The 24,712-nt window shown below is 37.0% G+C and overlaps 1 protein-coding gene and 1 long non-coding RNA gene across 3 annotated transcripts in view; both read left to right on the plus strand.

The window, feature by feature from the left end:
* The first annotated feature begins 53 nt into the window (after positions 1 to 53).
* On the plus strand, positions 54 to 1,374 carry LOC138169571 (uncharacterized). The gene is made up of 2 exons (XR_011170394.1): positions 54 to 390; positions 1,218 to 1,374. It is a non-coding gene; the product is annotated as an uncharacterized lncRNA (long non-coding RNA).
* An 11,718-nt stretch (positions 1,375 to 13,092) lies between these two features.
* Positions 13,093 to 24,712, plus strand: part of TACC2 (transforming acidic coiled-coil containing protein 2) — a 308,555-nt gene continuing 296,935 nt past the window's right edge. For both annotated transcript variants that reach the window (XM_069099132.1, XM_069099136.1), the window contains exon 1: positions 13,093 to 13,530. The gene's annotated coding sequence lies outside the window, so the exon portion shown is untranslated. The remainder of the gene's footprint in view (positions 13,531 to 24,712) is intronic.

The raw sequence follows: 24,712 nt of genomic DNA on the forward strand, positions 1-24,712 counted from the left end.
AGCATCGCCCCGTGGCTTCCCGCTTCTGAATTAGATAATTTCTCTTCCTGCAACTTAATTAGTGGAAGGCGGACGGTGGCCCAGCAGGCTTAAAACGAGTTTGGTTTATAAAACGGAGGCGATTGAGGGCAGCTACTTGTAGGGGAAGGTTGTTCCCACTTTCCCTCGCCAGCGGTTTTTAACCCTTGTGTGTCCTGGAAGCATTCTGATGAAGCCTGTGGACTCCTTCTCAGGATAATCTTTTCAAATATAGAAAATGCATAAGATTTCAGCAAACCAGAAGCAGTTAAGCAGAATATTTTTAAAACAAGTTTCACAGACCCCTGATGAAAAATCAGTGCGGACAGTGAAGAGTTCGCAGGTCGCATCCCGTACAGCCACCCCAGGCAGGTGGGTCCATCCTTTGCTTAGCAACGCCCCTGCCCCATTCTTATGCTCTCACTTTTCATAAAACAATATCTGTAAATACAGCAGTGTCCATGTCTTATTAAAATAGAATTAAGGATTTCTTGCAATTTTTATGCAACACAAATCTTAAATGTGCAATGCAATTGTAGCACAAACCTGATTGACTTATGTATGTGTCAGTGTTCATATTGTTAATTTTGTAACAGGTAAAAATGATATTAACGCGATTAATGGGCCACTTGTTTTTCATTAAAAAAACACAAAACTTGGTGTTATTGGTGATATGTTACCAGTAAACCTTTTCCAAGAACTATTGTAGTGATATCTCGTCACTTGAACAAACTGTAGCAGAAAACCCTATTTCATATGAATAAAAAGTTACAAACACTGGTAAAATTTGTATTGCTTTGTTTAGCATACCAGATAATTCTTTATTCACCCACAGCCAAAACATAAGATTTCAGTAGTTCTTGTTCTGATGGAGTAAGAACAAATGTATCTTCTTTGTAAACAACAAATGGTTTCATTATCCATTATTTTCATCCACAAATCCCAGTCTTTAAAATAAAATGTATTGTTTCTTCATATTGGTCAAATGATTAATAAAGTATTAATAAGTTGGTCATTTTTAAAATTTCATTTGCAAGGCAAGTTTTTAAAAATTGGGAAACAAAAACATCATTTTACAAATTTATTTTCTGTAGCTCTAAATGTTTTGTTCAGTCACGTCTGACTGTGACCCCATTTGGGGTTTTATTTGCAAAGATACTGGACTGGTTTGTACTTTCTTTCTCTGGCTTATTTTACAGATGAGGAAACTGAGGCAGACAGGCCCAGACTCACACACCTAGGAAGTGTCTGAAGCCAGATTTGAACTCGGGAGGATGAGTCTTCCTGACTCTATACACTATGCCACTTATTAAAGTGCTGCCATATTAAAGTGTGCAGTAGTTATTGTTTGGTCCTGACTATTCATCACCACATTGTGGGGTTTTCTTGGCTAAGACACTGGAATGGTTTGCCATTTCTTTTTCTAGCTTATTTTATAGATAAGCAAAGTGAGGCAAACAGGGTTTAGTGACTTGCCCAGGGTCACACTAAGTCTTCCTGACTTTAGGCCTGATGATGAGTATCTTATGATTTGGGGTACTGGGAACTCCAAAATGCAAGGACACAGGGGGTCAGCCTCAAAAGAATTTGACCACTCAAGCCTTCTTTCAAAGTAGCAGTTTATTTGTGAGCTGATAAAAGTGGGCTAGATTCTAAGTGAATCTTCTGAAATTTAATGGAGGTAAAATTGGTACATGTATAAGAAAAGACTGTGAGAAGATCTGGATGGGATTAAGGAGTGGTAAATAGCCTGGGGTGGTACAGGTGCAGACCACAAGGAGTTGAGTGGTGGGAGAGCCTCTGTGAAAGGGCAGTTAAAAGGATTGTTGAGTATCTAGGTGGACTGGGAAGGTCTAGATGCCTCAGGCCAATCCCAGAGACTGGGTTGTGTAGGAAAGTTCAGGGAAACTGCTTCCTGCTGGCAAGGGCTGTAGCTTTCCAAGACATGGTCTTTTCCTTTTAGGGGTACAGGTCCCATCACCCCATCATAGCCACTGTACCATCTAGCTGTCCAAATGTTTCATAAGTGGCAGTAATTTTATTCTTCTAGATTGAAATATGATTTGGAGGACCTTACTGTTTTTCAGAAATATGCACCAAGAATACAAATTTCAGGAGAATATTTTTGTCATAAAATGAATCTGTTGCATCTATATCATCACTAAAGAAAAAATGATAATTTCTCCTCTTAGTTCACATGGTGGTCTAGAGGAGGAGTTTGGGGAGGTTCTTCAGCAGCAGTTAAAGAGGTCAATGAGTGATTAAGGGTGGGAAGTTGCTGGAGACTACAGACAATGGTGGGCTAGGCCAGTTCAAGGGTTAATTGATATTTTGATAGGCTCAAGGATGGGAAGTCCTATTATTATTAATAAAATCAATTATTCTTGTTACAACTTGAAAAACTATAGGTAGCTTCTCATTCATATTTCTCAATACAGTGAAACATCAGTAACACTCCTTCTGGGCCAGTTTCCTCGCTTGCACTTATACACTGGTTGCTTCCTCAGAGGGGTGGCAATATTCTAGGGTTCTAGGACCTGGTGAATCATTCTTAAAAGAGTTCATGAGCACCCACTGGTGCACTTTCCTTTAATAGCTAGTAGACACAAATAGCTCACAGCAAAAGCATTCAACGAAGATGGCAGAGTAAAAACAATAGTTACAAAACATTTCCCTACACAAACCAGTGGTATACCTCCCACAATTACACACAGAACCTGTTTGAAGAATGGGAACAAACTCCATATGAGGTACACACATGAAGAATCTATGTAGGCAGGAAAACTCATGACTCTTGTAATGTAGGAATCTGAAGTCTCTTTATTTTCATGGAGTCTTCATACTATTCCCTGCTAGAGAAAACATTGAAGAGGTTACCCATAAAGAGGGTTAGGGTTACTCTGGAGACCCCAAAATACCAACACCCCAGGTCCTGTCCTGCCGAATGTATTTGACTCAAGTCTTCTCAGCTAAAGAAAAATTTATTAAAAGTTCTCTTGTATTGGACACAGAGTAAGTCTGTGCTAGGTCATTCTATGGTGCTCTCACACACATGGAGGGAAGATGGGGTCTTATATAGAGAAAGTTATGGGAGGAATCTAGGGGTGGTCTAGAGGAGGAGTTTGGGGAGGTTCTTCAGCAGCAGTTAAAGAGGTCAATGAGTGATTAAGGGTGGGAAGCTGCTGGAGACTACAGACAATGGTGGGCTAGGCCAGTTCAAGGGTTAATTGATATTTTGATAGGCTCAAGGATGGGAAGTCTAGTAACAGAGGAATGCCAAACAGAGGTTTGGGCCCACAATGTAAGGCTTATTGCCCCATGCAAATGCCTCATCAAATGAGATGATTTAATCATAGTTCAAGGGGGGTTCCCAGAGCCTATACCTCAAGAACTCAAGGAGATCTTAAAGGGGCTCTCAGAGCCCATACCTCATCATTTCCATGACTAAACTCTCAAATTACAGTGCTGATTCTCTCTTGAATCCAAAGTTAGCTCTCTTCTTTGCTGCCAAGGGTCTTCCTTATTGAAGCTGCTTCCTGCTTAGAATACTTCTTTCTATGTCTCCATGGAGAGTGGTTGTCTCTGCTACCATCTGGGACTTACTGGGTTAGTTGCCATAGTATGCTTTAGATGCAACAACATTCTAAGGATGCAATGTCCATAATGCATTATGGGAGAATCTGTTATACTCAAAATGGGTACAACAGATGTCTACTCAAGCATTCAATCATGCTGAAGTTATCTCAAAGAAACTAGCCTCTCTGCTAGAGGAAATACACCAGAAAACTGCGTATCCAAATGTAGTCCAAAACAAAAGAAAAAAATGTTAAAATTTCTCCATTGAACCTCTGAAAACCTAGGGTATCCAAAGAGAGTCCTGCATGGAGGATCTCTCCAATGTACACCTGAAGATAGAAAAAGAAAACAAATATATCCTGGATGAACCCCCATAGTGCAGCCTGATGAACTGATGCCCTCTGGTATGGGGTCAGTCACTCAAAAAGCATTTATTAAGTGCTTACTATGTGCCAAAGAAAGACAAAAATAGTTCCTGACCTCAAGTATTCGATTCACATTCTAATATGGGAGTTAAATTGTAAACAGCTGTGTGGGTGCATGCAATGCCAGGGATACAAAAAGAGGCAAAAGACAGGAAGCTCAGGGAGCTCACAGTCTAAAGGGGAAGACAATAAGTAAACAAATATACACAAGCAACCGATATACATGATAAATAGACACTAAATGTTTATTGACTTTGTTGAAGTTCCTGAGTATGAGAGTAGGAGTTGTGATGATGAGAAATACGGAGCCAGGCACTGAATTCACTGAGGAAGGAAAATGTCCTGGAGGTCTGTCAATAGCAATAAAGACTTGGACTGTATAATAGAAAGATGGCATAGACTGGAGACCATAAGCCTCAGAGGAGAATTTGGCAGAGGGCACAATGGAAAGGGTAGATCTGGAGTGGGATGTTGCACAGGAAGAGTCCAAATGAATGAGAGAAAGGGAGTGGGAAACTGGGGGCAGAGAATGGGGTTTGTACACTCCACAATGCTACTCACTTGAGCCTTTTAGCAGGCCACAAGAGATGTGGCCAATTATTACCCAACCAATGATTTTGCCCCCATCCAATTCAATCAAAGAAAAACTCATTTGTTTTGTAAAGGGACATAGACATATCTTTAATAGTTCATTTAATACCTTGTTGTCTGGTCATTAATTTCTGTTCCTATATCTACTAATGGATTGAGAAAAGGATATTAATTGTATAAAGATTAACTACCTATGCAATGCAATGTATATAAATTGTATAAGGGGTCTAATTATAGGCTAGTGATTGTCAACCTTTCATTCATCCTTTCATCAACTGGAGTTCCATCAGTGCAGATTCCATTATAATACATCATTTTCATTTTTTAAAAAAATCTACATTTTTGAACTTATTTCAATTTATTAGATTTCATGCCATCTGCAGCTAAAATATTCTTATGAAGCAATCACAGTAGTCTATATTTTCTATCAATAACAGTACATGTGAATCCATGGGATAAATATAGTAGACTATATTTTTTAAAATTTGCTGTTGAGGTGTTTTCCAGTTTATAACATGCAGCACATTAGTATAAGTGTATATCATGCATATATGTATGTCTATATACATATATATGCACATACACAAAAATATATGTATGTGTGTGCAAGAGCAAATACAAATATTTTCATATAAATGCAAATATATTTGTATATATATATGTGTATATATATTCATACATACATATATACTATACAAACAGATGCATATGTGTATATGCTTTGGATAGCTGCTACAAATGAATAAATTAAGCCTAGAAGTGAATAGAAAGAGATCGATCATGTTGGATTGTATTTAGGAAACTACAAAGTGCTTTTAACGATCTTGAGTTACTTGGTGTCACAGCACCACGATCTCAAAAGAATCAAAATGGTAATTGATCCAAAGGGTAATGGAAAGATACACAGCAGATATAAATAGACTGTACTACCAATGATGATTTGTATTAAGAAATGGTACAAAGATGTAATGAAATATGTATATGTCCAGAAAAGGATTTATAAGGAATATATGTACAATGAGACATAAATGGGAGATTCATCTTCCTAAGTTCAGATTCAACCTCAGACACTTACTAGCTGTGTGAGCCTGGACAAGTCATTTAACTCCATCTGCCTCAGTTTCCTCTTCTGTAAAATGATCTGGAGAAGGAAATGGAAAACTGTTTAAGTATCTTTGCCAAGAAAACCCCAAATGGGCTCATGAAAAATTGGACACAAGTAAACAACAACAATAACAAAAGAATTGCACACCCTGGAGACCAGGAGCCATTATGGGGCCAGCTCCCATACATGTCCACCATGGAGATGAGAAATGTTAATGCAGAATTAACAAGATTTGGCAATTGATTGTATATAGAGGTCAAGGGTAGACAAGGAGTTAAAAGAGTTTGCCCAATTCTCATCCAAGAAAAATAAGAAAAACCAGGATTAGTCATTAGTGTAGGAGCAACTACAAAGGAAATATTATGTCCAAAGTTTCAGATGACTGCTAATGATTTCTAAGTGCTTAGAAGGCTAAGAACAAAAAAATTATCCTTAAGATTCTATGTGAGAGAAAGATTGAATATTGAGTTCAACCTAATGCCATGATACTCACCACAACATACATTACATACAGGCTAGGTCTCATTACTACAAATATTTTTTAAATGAAAATCTTTGTGTGAAAAGAAACCCCAATCAATGGACTTTTTATTTCTGTCAACTTGATTCAATGAAATTCCATTAAAGCAGAGATTTTTGGATAGTCCTTTGAAGTTGGTAAAAATGTAATTTGACCTCTCCAAAGAAAAAGAAAAAAAGAACTATGCAGAGAGTAGTAACCTGGAGCTTCCTGCTCCAGCTTAAAAAGAAAATTATGCAAGAATTGCTCATCTTTGCAAAATGGTTTCATTATATGCTAAGCTGATGACAATGATAATATGAATGAACGGCATTAAGCCAGTTCTACAGGTTAGAGTAGGACTCAAGATATATTTGAACTGATAAAATCTTTTCTTTGTAAGCTAAGAAAGCAATTGCATTTGGTTCCATTTAAGAAACTTCATCTTCATTCATGTGTATCTGAAGAAAGGGAGTCAGGAAAGCAGATGATAAACTACCTAACTAAACATTCCCATTTGCTTAAGTTATAACCCAGGACAATCATGGCAGAATGAATATTTTACAGCCTGACGACTCCCATACTTCACTATGCCAATGTACCTGTAATCTAGTCAATGTGAATATTTCCCTTAACAATAAAGATTATAACATAGGGTCATCCCATGAAACTCTTGCTCATGTTGTCCCATGAGTTCAGCATAAGGTAGTCTACACAACGTGCTTGAGACCTTTATATTCTCCCTTATTTTATTTTTAAGATAAATTTTTATAGATAACTTTTGTTTTTATAACACCTATATTTGCTGTTGTAGTCCTCCCCTTTGTCCCCAGTTGCCCCTAATACTAAAATATGAAGGTAAAAAAAATGTTCTGCAAAACTAAACAATATGATAAAAATAAAAAAAGAAGCCTGTTACATTCAGTATCTCGTGTTCATCATGTCCACAGTTTCTACAATTGAGGGGAAGGAGTTATCTCGTATCTCTTCTTTGGTGACAAACTTGGTCATTCTAATTCCATAACATTCTATTTTGATTGTGTTGTCATCATTATACCTACCATTTACGTTCTTGTACTCACTGAGTATGTTGTTTTCCTGGTTCTGCTTACATCAGTTTGCTTCAGTTTATATAAGACTTTTCATGCTTTTCTGTATTTGTCTCATTTGTTATTTCTTACACACAGTAATCTTCCAAAAATAATTTGTTTAGTCATTCCCCAATTGATGGGTATCTTTGTTTCTAGTTCTTTAGTAACACAAAAAAATGTTGCATAAATATATTGATATATATGGGGCCTTTCTTTATGTCACTGACCTCCTTGCCTAGTACATAACTAGCACTGAATTGCTGAGTCAAAGAATAGGACTGTTTTATTTATTTCTTAGCATGCTTCCAAACTGCTTTCCAGAATGATTCTACTAATTTGGAAAACCACCAAAATGCATCGGTGTACCTGTCTTTCCATAACCTCTCCAACATTGATTATTCCCATCTTTTGTCATTGTTGCCAATTTCCCGGGTATGAGGTAAAAACTCAGAGCTGTTTCAGTTTGCATTTATATTATAGTGTTTTGGGAGAATTCTTTCATCTGGTTATTAATCACTTACAATTCCTTTGAGAATTATTTGTTCATGTTCCTTGACCACTTATCTATCAGGAAATAGCTTGTGGTTTTATATAATCTGTTAGTTGCCTATATATCGTGGGTCTTAGACCCTTAGCAGAGACATTTAATTCTATATGTTTTCTTGAAATCATACAAGTACTAGTGGAGCATATAGCTAGTCCTCACTCTTTCCACATGACCAGATGATCTTTTCCATTATTAGTTTATTTGATAAGATCATTTACCTTTCTTTTGAAAACAACATCACAACTTCTTCTGGACAAACACCATGTTCATGATGTTATAACCTTCTGTGAACTATTGCTCTTTGAATGATACCCAATTTCAGTTCTTCAGAGACAGTAGTATTTCATACCTCTGTGACCTATCACACCAGGAGAATAATGTCTTTTTTTTCAAATGAGCCTTTGCTTTAGTCAGAAGCTTAGGGTCATTAAAAGAATTTTGTAACTTCCCAAAGACTTTCCAAGGCTGTTCTTCTTGTGTTCATTTCTGAGCTCAAACATTATTTTTCAAGCCTAGAGGGTCAGCATGTTTTGACTGGGAAAGGCAATGACTGTTGTGTCTGTCCCTCCTATGTACCTGTTAGCCCCGTTGGCACTACATCAGTATATACCAAAGCTATGGATCAGAGAAGCATATGGATTCTGTGTCCTCCTTGTCCTAATCCATGTTAATTGTGCTGTGGAACAGAACCTCACACTCTATTCCTTATCCTTTCTACCTTTCAGTGTCCTCTCCTGCTACCTCGAGTTACAATTTCTTCTACATTGTCCTTCCTGTTCAGAAGAATAGCTTTGAGTGAATAAGTCATTTTCACTATTATAAATAACCAAATTAACTACAAAGGACATATGAAGAAAGACCCTATTTCCATTGAGAAAGAACTGATTAATAGAAGTATAAATAGAATTATTTTACATATATACATATACACACACACATTTGTATCTAATGGTAGCTATCTCTAGGGTAATGGAGGAAAGAAAAAAAGAAATTTACTTGGTAACTTTACTATACATTTAAAAGGAATAGCAAGCTGTACATAACAAATTTGCAGTTTCATGTGCAATTATTTTTTTCTATTATACTATTATTCTATTATGGGAATGCTTGTTTTATTCCATAAATTAAAGATAAAACAAATAAAAGTTAAAAAGAAGAAGAAAAAGATTTCATGTATTGTTCCCTACTGTGTTAGAGATTTGTTGTATTTTCACTGTCTTCCTGATAGCCATTTGTCTGGTATGCTGTCAAAAGGATGCTCTTTCAGGTATAGATTGGAGTAAAAGACTTTTAAGCTCTGAAGATTCTGTTATAGACGAATTCTATAGATTGTCAATTTAACTGCATATCATGTAGTCAGGATGAGAGACCTAAAAACATTAGTGGTAAATAAATCCTTCAAAGTGCTTCTACCTGGCACCTGGAATTGCACTTTTCCTCTCTGAAATGTATTAAAAAATCATCTTTAACAAAAGGAAAAAAAATCCCAAACTTTAAAATGGTCGTGTTTATCGTGTGTTGGGTGATCATTGTTACACTTGATCTATTATTTGTGTTATAATATATACGTTCAAATAATAGTACCACATACTTGCTTTCCATGCTAAAAGAATTTATACCAGAATATCATTGAATGTGAGCCTTATAACAACACTGTGAGGTAAGCTGGCTGGGTATTAGTGTTTCCATTTCATGGAAGAGAAAAACAGACTCAGAGAAGTTAGTGCTTACCCAAGGTTACACAGCTAATAAGCAGCAGATACATTACTAACATTTAGTCAAGTGTTTTAATTATTAGGCATTTTAGAACCTCACAATCTTAAATGGTTATAATCTTAAAGTTGATCTTCTTATAGACATCTGCCTTTCTAAAATCCCAACCAAATCCTTTAAACTCCCAATCATTTAAAGTGTTTAATGTACCAGGACACAACATGGTATAGTTGATAGACTGCTAAGTCAGGATCAGGAAAACCTGGATTCAAGTTTTACCTGTAGTATATGCTGGTTGTGTGTTATTGGCAAGTCACTTAATCTCTCAGTGTCCTAGCTCTAGGTTACACTCTAGGACTAAATTTCAGAGCAAGTGCTTATCTCTATCAGTAGAGAGAATTTCCTTACCAAGAGTTCCCTACATCAATGAAATTGTTGTTGAAGTATTTTCATTCGTGTCTGACTCTTCATAACCCCTTTTGGGGTATTTCTGGCAAAGGTATTGAAGTGGTTTGCCATTCCTTCTCCAGCTCATTTTACAGATGAGGAAATTGAAAGAAACAGGTTGAAATGACTTGCCCAGGGTCACACAGCTAGTATCTGAGGCCATATTTGAACTCAGGTCTTCCTGACTTTAGGCCCAATGCTCTATCCACTGTGCTATCTAGCTGAAATTACATATCCAAAAAGAAGGGAAGTCAATGTTGGAGAATTTGTAGAAAGAAAAGTACATTAATGTATAGTTGGTGGGTATGTAGATTGGTCCAGCTTCTCAGGAAAGCAATTTGAAAACATGCTAAGAAAATGACTAAAATGTTAACACTCTTGGATGACTCAGAGATTCTGCCACCAGGCATATAGCCCAAGGAATTCAATGATAAAAAGAAAGGCCCTGTGTACTACAAAATATTTTTAGCAGCACTTTTTGTAGTAGCTTAAATGAAAGAAAGACAGAAGAAATGTAGATGTCTACTGACTGATGCCTATTACACGAATGTAATAGAATATTGTAATAAGAATCACTGAATATGATGAATATAGAGAAATACAGGAAGATTTATATGAACTGATGCGAAGTGAGGTAAGCAGAACTATGAAAAAAACATACATGACTATAATAGTGTAAATGAAAATTACGACAGCAACAAAACAATTCAAGCTGAATGCAGTAAAATAATAAAGGACTAAGCCTGACCTTAGATACTTAACTAGCTGTGTAACTCTGGGCAAGTCACTTAACCCTGTTTGCCTTAGTTTCCCTATCTGTAAAATAAGCTAGAGAAGGAAATGGCAAACCACTCCTGTATCTTTGCCAAGAAAATTCCAAATGAGGTCACTAAGAGTCAGACATGACTAAACACCTGAACAACAAGAAGCCTGACCCCAAAGAAGAAATATGAGAAGGCTCCTCTCGTGCTTCTTTGAAGAGGTGGGAGACTCAGTACAAAACCCTGTATGTAATGTTAGACTTTTTTGATGTGAAGTATTTTTTTCTTTTTTCTTCTTTGTTATAAAGGATAGGTCTCTGGGAGGAGACATTTCCTCTAGCATAGAGTTCTTAGCCTAAAACCAACCCGCATTTGTAGAATGCTTTCATGTAATCCTATGGGGTGAATAAGGGAACATGAGAAGGGAAAGAGAAAAAGTTTTGAAAAGTTACAAAGTCAGAAAGAGTGGTTCTTTTTTGTATGCTTATTTGAGCTTGAGGAATACTAAGTGACTAAATCACAAGAAGAGATTAGGGATGTAAATAATAGGAGAGCATTAATAAAAGCTTGCTGACTTGGGGGGGAAAGATATCAATAAAAATGTTTTAAAACAAAAAAGAAATTTTGAGGCCTACCAAAAACAATGTTATAATACAGTATGGGAATTCCTTTCAATTGTCCAGAAATAAAATCTATTTATAGTCTTAGAGGGTTGTCTAAAGATCAGACTGGTTAAGTGCCTTGTGTATAGACACATAGCTAGTAAGAGCATATGAGAGCATATCATTTTACACCTATCAGATTGGATAAAATAATAGAAGGGGATAGTGACAAATATTGGAGGGGATATGGAAAAACTGGGACCTTAATTTGTTGTTGGTGGATCTGTGAGCTGATCCAATCATTTTGGAGAGAGATTTGGAATTATGCCCCAAGAGTTATTAAACTGCCTATATACCCTTTGAGCCAGTCATACCACTATTAGGTCTGTTTCCCAAGATGATTAAGGAAAAAGGAAAAGAACCTATATGTTCTAAAATATTTGTAGAACCTCTCTTTGTGGTAGCAAAGACCTAGAAATTGGGGAGTGGGGGGATGCCCATCAATTGCGGAATGGCTGAACAAATTGTGGTATATGTTCTTGATAGAATATTACTCTGCTATAAGAAATGATGGGTTTGATACTTTTAGAAAAGCATGGTGAGACCTCCACAAAATAATGGAGAGCAAAATGGACACAACCAAGAGAACATTGTAATACAGTAATGGCAATATTGTTTTAAGAACAACTTTGAACAACCAGAGAATTCTATTACAAATACCCAAATTAACTGCAAAGATCCTAAGAGAAAGAACTAACATATATGTGTGCATATACATACATGTATGTGTACATGTCTGTACACATATATGTGTATGTCTGTACACATATATGTGTATGCATGTAATATATGTATGAGCACATATACATATATACTGTATATATTTGTGTCTAATGGTAGCCATCTCTAAGATGGGGGTGAGGGGAGGGAGGAGGAAAAAAGGAAAGGTAAATAAAAACTTTGTTGTATATTTGAAAGGAATAGCAAGTTGTACATAATTGATCTGCAATTCTGGGCGCAATCATCTGTTTTTCTATACCACTTTGTTATGGAAATGGTTGTTTTATTTCTTAAGTTTAGAAATTTAAAAAATATTAACTTCCCCCACCACAAAAAAAAAAGAAAATGTAAACTTTTTGAACTCAGAGACTGTTTTTGCCTTTCTTTGTGCACTTAGCACATAGTAAACAACTAATAAAAGCTTGCTGATTTGGGGGGGGGGGAAGGTATCAATAAAAATGTTTTAAAACAAAAAAGAAATTTTGAGGCCTACCAAAAAAAATGTTATAATACAGTACGGGAATTACTTTCAATTTTCCAGAAATAAAACCTATTTATAGTCTTAGAGGGTTATCTAAAGATCAGACTGGTGAAGTGTATATAGTCCCATAGCTAGTAAAAGCCAGAGGCAATATTCAAACTCAGATCAATGCCACCTCCTAGGCTGGGGCCAAAAAAGAAGAAGTTTTTAAAACCTGAACATTTTCAGTAAGACTAGTTGACTTTTAGAGTTAAATAAAGAGGGATTTATTTAAGGTTTTCCAAGAAAAAGACAACTGCTTTGTTTTATGAAACCTATAGGGGCCTGCACGGTCAGCCTGACCTGCCACCCTATATATCAGAAGGTCTATTAACTTTCCAGGTTGTTTCCCTCACCTTCCCTCCCCCCACCCCAACTCCCCACTTCCAGTCTTAGTTTAAAGCACAATTTGGCCAAGTCAAGGAATAGGGCTGCTTCAGTTAATGAATCTGCCAGCAGAAGGCTAGTCGTCCAGGATGCCTTCGTTTTCCAAAGAGGCGGCACAATTCTCCTAAATATGCAGTCCAAGGAAAGGAATAGTCTCCCCTCAGCTCTACCTGAGAGCTCGCTGCGGCTAGTGTTATTCTCATCTTGCAACTGAAAATTCCTTTTGAGAACTGACGTGTCACAGCAGTAAAGCTCCCAGGGTCAGATTCCTTACACTTCGCCGCCATCCAGCATAGTGTTCTCAACCTGAAGCCAACTCACATTTATAGAACGCTTGCTTTCATGTGATCCTGGGGGTGAAAAGAGGGATTGTAAGTCGGGAGAGAGAAAAACAGTGGTGAAAAGTTATAAAATCAGGAAGAGAGAGGCCTTTTTCCCTTATTCTCATTCATGCTAGAAGAACACCGGGTAAGTAAGCCACAGATCCTATTTTCTTTACTCCTTTAATGAACATGTACTTTGAACTAATTTGGCAACTGAGAGTAGAGGGATAAATGTTGAAAAGTCTTTTTGTTTATTTTTTCTTACACAGTAAAATTTAAAACTTATTTGTGTTCCTATTTTTGGTTTGTTTTAAAAAAATAAGATGGTTTTTATTTCTTCCCCCAAAATAGCCAATTTTTTTTTAAAAGCAAAATAGTGGCAATCATCCCAGTTTTTCTGGGCCTCAGTTTCTTCATTTGTTAAATGAAAGGGTTGGGTTGATTGACCAAGGTCACCCCCTTCCAGCCTTAAAATTCTACAGTTTAATGATTCTGTCAGCAAGAGGTCTTAATTTGTAATTAAGCAGCAATGTAATTTAAGAAGGTACTTGAACTCAAGACTTTATGGAAAATAAGTTATTTATAAGCTCTTAATCATGTTGGCTTATAATTTCATTTCCACTCATTCTTCTTTGGATTTTCACAAAACAAAGTAACTTTCCAGACAGATTTCCTCATTTGTAAAGTGAGAGATTTGAACAACATGAGTTCTAATAGTCATGTTCCTATAGGGCTATTTTAGAAGTTGTGATTATTAATTTAAGCTGCCATGATCATAGAAAATGTGTTTCTTAGAATAATTCTCAATGGTAGTTATTGGCAACATTGACAGGTCAAAACTGACCCAAGCCTGAACCTAAGGCTTGGGACAGTCTGTACTATTTCACGAGAGCATTTAATTTTGAGGACTGATTACCATCCTGTTACAATTTGGTGTTTGGATTTTGAGGAATTAAATAAGTTCTTGGAGCTCTTAACATACCTATGTTTCTAGATCTATGAGTGAATAATTTCAGATATCTTCCCCAAGTGGAGATGAAAATAACTTTTGAAAGGTTTTTTGGGAAAGTGCTTTATTTCATGTTAAACCAAACTCATACTTTAGGAGACAACTGGATTAGAATGGAAAAAAACACTAGACTCGAAGTTGGAGGCTCTCAAACTTAATTCTGGATTACTACTTACTCCCCTGTGTGATCTGGGACAATTTCCTTAGCCTTTCTGGGTTTCAGTGTTCTTGTGTATACAATGAGAGCATTGGACAATATGATTCCTAAGGTTCCTGACAATAGTAAATCTTACAATCCTCTGGTCTTCCTATATCTTTAGAATATTACAGGATAGTGGTGAAAAGTTAAATTTGGTTATTTTTCTTTACAGGAAAAAAAAAAGGAGTATCTCTCAAAGTTTTGTATATATGCATCTCAAACTCATTATGTCCAAAATGGAACTCATTTTATTTTCCCCTAAAGTTGCTCTTCTTCCTAACTTTCTTATTTGGGTCAAGGATACCATCATCCTTCCTTTGAACCATCTTTCACCTCTCTCTCTTCCTCACCCCCAGTTTCCCATCTAATCAACTGCCAAGTCTTGTCTAACCCACTTCTGCAACATCTCATGTACATATCCTCCTCTCAGGGTCATGCAGCCATCACTCCAATTCAGCCTCTCATCACGTCTCCCTGTGGTTGGCCTCACCCCTCTCCAATCAACTTCCACACAGCTACCAAATTAATATTCCTAAAGCATAGGTCTGACCATGTTACTTCTCTGGTTAAGAAACTTCAGAGCTCTCCACTGCCTCTAGGATAAAGTACAAATTCTCTGTTTAACCTTTAAAGTTCTTTGTAATCTGAATACTTTCTAGAGTAATTTCATATTACTTCCCTCTTTTGGCCTCAAAAATTTAGCCCAAATGGCCTAGTTGCTGTTTCTTTTACATGGTGGTCCATCTACCAACTCAATGGCTTTGCTCTGTCTGTCCCTCATGTACAGAATACTTTCCTTTCAAATCTCAGCTCAGATACTATCTCTTACTCTATACAAGGCCTTTCCTGATCCCCCACACCATTATGCTCTCCTCCCCAAATATTACTTTGTATTGACTTTGTCTATATTTTGTACTAATTTTTCTATGTACATGCTGTATCCTTCCAATAGAATATAAGTTCCTTGAAGTCAGGAACTGTTTCTTTTTGTCTTTGAATCCCAAATACCTACTATGATCCCTTGTACAGAATAGTCTCTTAGTAAGCTTGATGAATTGAATTGAATATATGCTGAAGCTAACAAAAATTATTCAATCATAGCCTAGAAGAGAACCCTTGAAAGTTCACTTAGTCTAACTCACTGACTCCATGTAGCGCTGATTCAAACAATACTTTAAAACTCACATCCTTCCCAAAAATCCTTTTCCTTTTCTTTTCTTTTTCCTTAAAGGTCTATGAACGATAATTCAAGATTCTTTCCCACTCCACATTTTATGTGTCTTCTAGTCATATAAATATGTTCATCTAGCTCTATCAATTTATTTTTCTTATCCTGCCTTCAGGGAAAATACTCATATGATGATCTTTAGAAGGTCTAAAATTTAAGGATACCTCAAAGGATTAAGCTATGGAAAATACTCATATGATGATCTTTAGAAGGTCTAAAATTTAAGGATACCTCAAAGGATTAAGCTATGTCAATTGATGGTGCATTTAAAAAATCCATAAGGCAAATATAGGATGAAAATTTTTATTTCAGAGTAAAACTATAATAAAATCTTGGTGTCAATCAACATTCCTGGTTCTGCTAATGTTAAATCCCATCTATTTACTCTTTGCCGGGCTAGAAAAACCTATTTCCTTTAGGCATCTCCAAATATTATTCAAACACAAATTTATTGAGCACTTATGTAAGTCATTTCTCTGTTTGCTGTGGAAGACTCAAAGGGCAGAGACCTTGGAAGCCTGTCTCTGAAGAGTTTATAGTCTAGTAGGGGAAGTGATAAACTGAGGGAGAAGACTGTTTAGGATGCTAGATGAGAAGGGTGACAAGAGTGGGAGAAATGTAAAGTGCTATAGGAATTCAGAGAAAGGAAGAGATTATGAGAAAAAAAAGAAAAGAAAAAGGATTTTAGGGAAGGGTGTAAGGTGAATTAGGACTTAAAGGAAGATCCCGCTTTTGATAGTGGGAAAAAAGAAAGGAGGCATTCCAGATAGAGGAAAATGCACAAAAAGCATACAGGAAAGAAAGCACAAGGGAGACGATGGATAGATATGTTTAGTGAGAGTACAGGATTTGTATCAGGAAACTCCTGGAAAGATAGACATGAAGAGCCTTGAATGCCAGGTAAAGACATTTAGATTTTTCTCACTAGGCAGTAAGAAGCAATAGGAAGAGTTCTAGGGAGGGAAATTACATGAGAAAATGATGTTTAGGATGGTTAATCTGGCATCAGGTTAGAAAATGATTCAGAAGAAGGAAAGAATGATGGCAGATGAAACCAGTTAGAAAGCTATTCCAGTGGTCCAGGTGCAAGAGATGATAAGGGCATCAAAGTAGAGTGATAGAAATAGGAATAGAAAAGAAGGGATGGATTCAAGAGACATCTGGAAAATCAACAGGACCTGGCCAATGTTTTATTGGGGTGGGAGGTGAGAAGCCAAGATGACTTGCCATAAATAAATATAAATTCATTTTAAAAATCATATATTTCTGTCCCTTGTGAACTATACATATATAGCAAGAATAAGAGTATTTTTTTGCAAGATAACTTTAAAACTGCACAGTGTGATTAGTGCCCTTAGTATGTAACCAAAAAAGGGGAAATCCTATTGTGCCAGATTAAAGTCTATGAGCAACCCAAGTGGACTGGGGCCAGGATTGGTTTCCATGAATTTTTAACTCCAGATTAACTCCAGTGTCTTACACCAGTGTTGTAAATCAAATAGTACTACAAAGGGATAGCTTTCTATGGTCAAACAGCCAGCATATGTTTGCCATCAGGTAGTGATTATAATGGATTGTGTCTCACTACTCTGTGGCATTGGAAAAGTAGCCAGCATCCCCAAAACCATGTAGATAAAGAATCCTGAAACACAAAGAATATTTATGGATGTGTACATTCCTGGTTAGATTCATTATTCAGTTCAACAAAATTTATTAAGCATCTCCTTTGTGTCGAATGAGCACTGGTACTAGGAGCTGGGGGAAATAGACTTTAGCTAAGGCATGGTATAATCATTATGCTAGCAGGTGCTTTTAAATAATAATATTTGATTCAAAGGGTCATGACTTACATTTATTTAGTACTTTAAAGTCTGCAAAGTACTGTACAGAGATAATTTCACTTGATCTTCACAACAACCCTGTAAGGTAGGCTACCATTATATATAACTCTTTTAGAGATGTGTCAGCTGGGTCAGAGGTTAAATGATCTGGCTATGATCAGAGCTATTACTTGTTGGAAGTGGAAGTGAAACTCAGGTTTTTCTGACTCCTAGACCAACACTGATTTTTATATAGCATATAAAGTTATATATAGTCATGTTACATATACATAACCAAATTTGAACCTCACAACACTTTTTTTTAAGTTTAAAAAAATTTTTCCCCAGTTACATGTCAAGAAATTTTTTAGCATTCATTTTTACAAGATTTTGAGTTCCAAATTTTTTTTCCCTCCCTCACATCTCCTCTCTTCTGAAAATGGTAGGCAGTTTGACATAGTTTATACTATATATTAGCACTCTTCTGGGATGGATACTACAGGTAGTACAACCATTTTACAGATGAGGAAACTGAAGCCCCAAGAAACTAAAGGGACTTGTCCATAGTTAAACAGCAATTCAGAAGCCAAGTCTTTCTGATTCCAAATTCATTACTCTTTCAATATATCATGAAAAGTGTATGCAAAAACTTGAGGGATTTTTTTTCAAGGTAGGTATCAGAGTTATTGCAGCTAAAAGAAGATATTAAAGAAATGGTTGGCTGATAAAGCTAAGCTCCATGGGTCTGATCCTCAGTTTTGTAGATTTAGAAGGAATTCAATTTGATCAGTTCATCTAGGAATACAGAACTTTGGGAAGCTGATTTGCCCTGTTCAAACTTACAAAATTGGGAGTCTAACTTAGAAACCACAATGCCGGTTTTCTGACTTACAGTGATGAGAACTGGTGTCAGTCTTTTCTATAGCATATTCCTTCCAAATAATAGAATTAGGTGAACCTTTCCAGGTGATACACTTAGGAGAGCAGCTGGCAAAGCCAGAAGGTTGCTGGTAAGCATAGAATTGAAACCAAAGGAGCTGGATGTTAAGTACTATTTCTACCAAGTTTGTATAGCTTAACAAATGCTACTTCTCCACTCTGCCTGTATTTCTTTCCAAAGAACCAATAGAGACCACCTTTAATCTAAGCATCCTTTACCCCTGACAGTTCTGAATAAACACTGACAAATTCTTAATCTTTGGCTTTCCTTTTTCTAGTCTCTAAATAGACTGATCTGTTATGAAAACATTACCTTCACCATGACACAAGAGAGAGTTCCCTTGCAATCGCTCACACTTGAGTCACTTTTTGGAGGAGATTCTGGTAGACCCCAAATTTATTTTTGGATACTGTTCTTCATTAAGGCGATCACAACTTGTTAGTCACCCAAAAGCAACATTATCTCATGCTACAGTACAGTGCTGTAAGGAAGGGTTTATTTACTTTAGCTATGCTTTAGATTCATGTTTTCCTGAGGGGGTTTCAGAAGCTTCTATTCTCATCAACAGCCTATTCACACGTCATCTCTTGGCCAACCTCATTTTATGCTGATGCCATTTCAAAGAATGACATTCTCTTGACTTTGTTTCCAAATTCTGGAGGGTGACCCCCAGATCAAGGTTTATAACCTCCATGCATTTGGGGGGGGGACAGCTATTTAACTTTCAGAGGTCCATAGAACCAAGTCAACTAAATGAACAATGACTAGATTTCATAGAATGTGTAGCCATCTACTCACTTTCAGGTGCTTGGTAAACAATATCTGTGAACACAGTTTTGCTAAAATTGATAATAAAGTTCAAGTTAGAACCTGACAAAGTTATTTCACGTCTCACATTTCATACCAGCCAGATGAGGCAGTTAACACTTGGACTCTGGGTCAGTCACAAGATCTCCTGCTCATATTTTCCAATTCTTTGAAGAGCATTTCATGATATTAGTGTTTGCATTGCCAAATGAGAAGTACACTCTTTGGCAACTGTTTCATGCCTCCTCCTTGCCTCCAGGACTTCAATTTACTTTTGAAGACATTTCTTCCTCATTTTTCACAGATGAAAAATCTCAGGAACCTTTTTACTTAGTACACTTTGTAACACACCTTTGCCTACGTTGCATTCTATCTTAAAGGATAGCTTTCTGAACACAATTGGTAGTCTACAAACCTCCCCCCATCCCCACTCCAAACATAAACTCCTTAGAGGCTATGACTATTATTTAAAGAAAAAAAAACTTTATATCTCCAGTTCCTACCAAGTATTCAATAAATGTTGAACAGAATTTTGGCTAGAGAGGAAATAAGCATTAATGTGCCAGACACCGTACTAAATGATTTACAAATATCATCTCATTTGATCCTCACAATAACTCTGGAAGGAAGGTGCTATTATTTTCTTCATTTTATAGTTGATGGAACTGAGGCAAACAAAGGTTAAATGTTTTGCTCAGGGTCATATGGCTAATGAGTTGAATTATCTGAGGCGGAATTTGAACTCGTCTCCTTGACTCCAGAACCAGTACTCTATCCATTGTGCCACCTAGCTTCTTCTGGCTGTGGCCAGATAGCAAGCCAATGGTTGGCAAGGAAATGAAGATTTATAATCCTGGAGTTTATCTGTATGAGCAGTTAGATAGTATGGTGGATGAGTCACTGGGGCTGGAGTCAGGAGGTCTCATCTTGCTGAGCTCAACTTTGTCCTTAGACACTTATTAGTTGTGTGACCCTAGGCAAATACTTAACCTTTTTGACCTCAGTTTCCTCATCTGTAAAATGGACTGCAAAAGGAAATGGCAAAGTATCTTTGCCAAGAAACCTCAAAATGGAGTCACGAAGAGTCAAACACAACTGAACAACAACAAAAAAACAACAACAAAGCTTCTCAAAGTATATAAGGTATAATGTATATTATAACTATTATTATATATATAACTCTAATTAATACAGCTGATTAAATTTATAGTTTTCCTAATATTAAACCAACCCTGTATTCCTGGTATAAATACAACCTGGTAATTGTGATATTTTGTTTTAGCCTCTCTGTTAATGATTTATTTAAAATTTTCATATTGGGGCAGCTAGGTGGCGCAGTGAATAGAGCACCGGCCCTGGAGTCAGTAGGACCTGAGTTCAAATTCAGACTCAGACACTTAACACAAAACTAGCCATGTGACCTTGGGCAAGTCACTTAACTCCAATTGCCCTACCTTCCCCCCTCCAAAAAGCAAAAAGCAAAAAAAAATCTAATAAAATAAAATAAAATTTTCATATCTGTGTTTCTTAGGGATATTGATTGATCTCTAACTTTTTTTTTCTGTTCTGCTTCCCCTTGGGTTGTATATCAAGATTGTATCTGTGTCATTATAAGGAATTTGGTGCAGACAATTTATATAATATCAGAATTAATTGTTCTTTGAATATTTGATAGAACTCATTTGTGACTCCATAATGTTAGAGGACTGACAATGAAACATGCTACACATTACAGAGGTGAAGGACTTAGGGTGCAAAATGAGACGTGTTTCTGCTTATAGCCACTAAGGGAATTTGTTTTGCTTGACTATGCATATTTATTTTTTTTCTTTTTTTGCATATTTGTTATGAGAATTTTTTCTTTTTTCCAGTGTGATATGGAGGAGAAAGAAAAAAATAGATTTCTGTTATGTTTTTTTTTTTTTAAAGCAATTGGGGTTAAGTAACTTGCTCAAGGTTACACAGCCAGTTATTTCTGGGTGTGGTGCTAAGTATCTGAGCCCAGATTCGATTCCCAGGTCATCCCAACACTGGGGCCAGTGCTCTTACTCGCTGAGCCACCTGGCTGCCCCTCTGTTATGTTTTTTTTTTTTAAGAGAGCTTGGGGAGTGCTTCAGATAGAACGATGAAGTCTTTCAAATGAAGTCACTGTACTGAGTTTTACTGAAGTGTTTTACTTTGTCACAAGAGACCTCTCACAAAGTGGGAAATAATCTGAAATAATCTGTAAATGTTTGTAATGTATAACAAAGTACAGAAATAAAACTTTAAAAAGATTTAGTGGTGGTGGTAGTGGAGGAGCAGAAATGGGGCTTGCAGGCTGCTCCTTGGGGAATATAGATATGCACTGAGATTTGCTTCAAACGTAGCTTCTGGGATCCTTCTAAAAAAGATTAGTCTAGAGCCAGGGTTGCTCCCACAAATAGCAGGAGGCAGGCAACTCTCTATGTGGCAAGGCTACTAGATTTCAGGGACATTGATAGGGCCCCTTACCATCCCTCTGCCCTCCATCAAAATAACTTCTCTACTCAGTCCCAGAAATTCACCCATTTGAAATTCTATAACTAAGGAGATTAGAGTCTTTTCTATTTTTGAAAATCTATTCAAATGTAAAGATGTCTAGGAGTAGAAGCCTCTGAAACCATTTTCAGGGTGCACCTTAAGGTTATAACACTCTAATACTCCAAGAGAACTGTGATTTCATCAATGCTTTGCTGATCATTGTCCATTCAGTCTATAAGACTTGTTTATGTTCTTCTGTAAAGTCAGCACTCTTGGTGTGGATTGAGGCAATTTGCTGAAATGGGATGGGGAGGGGGTGAAGCTCTGGGAGGAAAGAAAGAGGGCTTAGTGAAAAAGAAATGGGAAAAGAGCAAAGAAATTTTTCTACCTAATTGTGGTTGAGGACCATCTTTGATTGGGGGACAGATGATCATCAAACCATCCAGAGATTATTCAAATGTGGAGAGACCACTAGTCTGCTATGTGAAAAAAAAAATCCCCTGTAGCTTTCAAGGCAGTTAGTATGCTAGAGTGGAAGAAACATTGGAATGCAGTTCAAATTTGGGTTCTGATTATTCATTATCTATGCTATTTCAGACTTATCACTGTGGCTTGGGAGAATGTGTAGACATTCTATGACTGTTTGATGTTTGCTTATTGAGAAGTGAGGAGAAAGGCTTCTTTGGTGAGCAGGAACTGATTGAGTACACAAAAGACTTCCATGGGGACAACTCAAGCTCTTGTGAATACAAGTGAGGCAAAAAGTGTTGGATCTCCTGTAGGGGAGGGACCTTGGAGGCTCCTCCCCTGGGCTCCTACCATGTAGTCCATGAACATACATCCCTGCTGGTGTTTCTGCCACCTCTCTGTGTCTTCTTTCCCTTGGTACAGAGTCATGTGAAATCTCAAAAGACCCAGGGATTGAAGTCCATAGTAGGGTTTACCAGCAGCCAGAGCTGATATGCCACCAATGTCCTGTTTGACTCAATGTAATAGTGATTATCTGATGCTGGACCCTGCAGTAAGGAAGTGACTCACTCAGCAACTGTACTGTATTCAGAAGTTAAATTGGTAGGGCAAATGCTTTGTAGCAACTATTTTTATTTTGAGGCTGTTCTCCCCAAGAGCCAAGGTGGTATAGGGGAGGGTGCGAACCTAGGTATTAGGGGAGAGGAATGTTTTATAACTTCTGTTCTTACTATATATTCTCAGCAAACATCCCTTTGTAAAAGCTAATTGCTATTAATTGATTAAATGACTAAATTATATTAAATGATTAATTGATTAAATGATGTTAAACAATGGGGTCAATCAATGACATACCTGTAAGTGGTGATCGATATTGGGAAGAACACACCAGAATAGGGGCTCAAGCTGATAAGATTAGAAAGGGGTCTCAAGCCCCTCAGAATTACTCCTAGAAAAGCAAGCCTTGCTCCAGGCTAGGGAGGCTGGTATATCAATGGGAGTGGAAGTTGGGATCAAGATTGTGTCTAATATAGATATACATGTAAAAAGAAGAAATTAGACTTGATTATCTTTAAGGTCCCTTCTCCAGAGGTTCTCAAAGTAGGCAATACTATCCTTTGGGGGACATGGAGCAATCAAGAATGGGGCAGTAGTACCCTCTGGTGCAATTGGGGGCTTTGAATAAAAATAAGGCGTCAGTGAAGGTGTAAGGAAAGAAGAGAAGAGAAGAAAAAAATTTTTTTTTATTAAGCAATCAGGGTTATGTAACTTGCTCAAGGTTACACGGCCAGGTGTTTCTGGGTGGGTGCTAAGTATCTGAGCCCGGGATTCGATCTCCAGGTCATTCTGACACTGGAGCCGGTGCTCTTACTCTGTGCTACCTGGCTGCCCCAAGAAGAAAATTTTGAAAAACCATTCATACATGTTCCATCTATTGTGTAACAGAGTTAAAGTTGTAGTGACTACATTATTTTCCAAATAAACACACAAAATGCAAGTTATAATTGATCAGTGGTCAAGTCTGCCAAGAGGTCTTAACAAGCAAGTATTGGTAGGAGAGTGTGCAGTGTGTTGTTGGGAAGTCCAGCATGCACTGGCAGGAATATGTCTGTGTAATGACTTGTTTATACTATGATTCTACATGGTTACATGATGCAGTGTTGCATCATCAAAATTTCAATGCAGGAAAAAACTCCAACAATTTTTACAATAAATTATTAAATTTAAGATGCGTCGTTTAAAAATATATATATATTTTTTTTTAATGAGGCAAATTTCAAAAAGCCCGTTAAAGATTTCCAGGGGGCAATGAGTATTTTTAGGGGGAACCTCTATATAGTATTTTTTTGGGAACCTCTGCTCTAAACTATCCATGGTTCTAAAAAACAGCAAACTCTAAGACTATTTAGCAAGGCAGATTGTCATCTAGGTCTGCTGGGTTGTTCTCTGGTACACCAAACCAATCCATCCTTGCCTAAGTAGGATGTCTTCTTTGAAGTAGTCCTGTACTTGTCTCCTCCATTAGAATATAAACGCCTTGAGTTTTTACCTTTCTTGTCTTCCCAGATGGCACACAGTAAATGCTTAATAAATGTTTGTTGAGGGCGGCCAGGTAGCACAGCGAGTAAGAGCACTGGCCCCAATGTCAGGATGACCTGGGGATCAAATCTGGGCTCAGATATTTAGCACCACACCCAGAAATAACTGGCTGTGTAACATTGAGCAAGTTACTTAACCCCAATTGCTTAAAAAAAATGTTTGTTGATAGGCTGACTTACAGACCTCCTCCTGATAGCTATTTGGTGTTCTGCTCTGCCTGCCTCTCTTGGCATAATAGAAGTAACACTGGATAT

Source organism: Petaurus breviceps, unplaced genomic scaffold, assembly GCF_028583685.1.
Source record: "Petaurus breviceps papuanus isolate PSGF00001 unplaced genomic scaffold, PetGlider_PUasm1.0 37, whole genome shotgun sequence".
Lineage (NCBI taxonomy): Eukaryota > Metazoa > Chordata > Mammalia > Diprotodontia > Petauridae > Petaurus > Petaurus breviceps.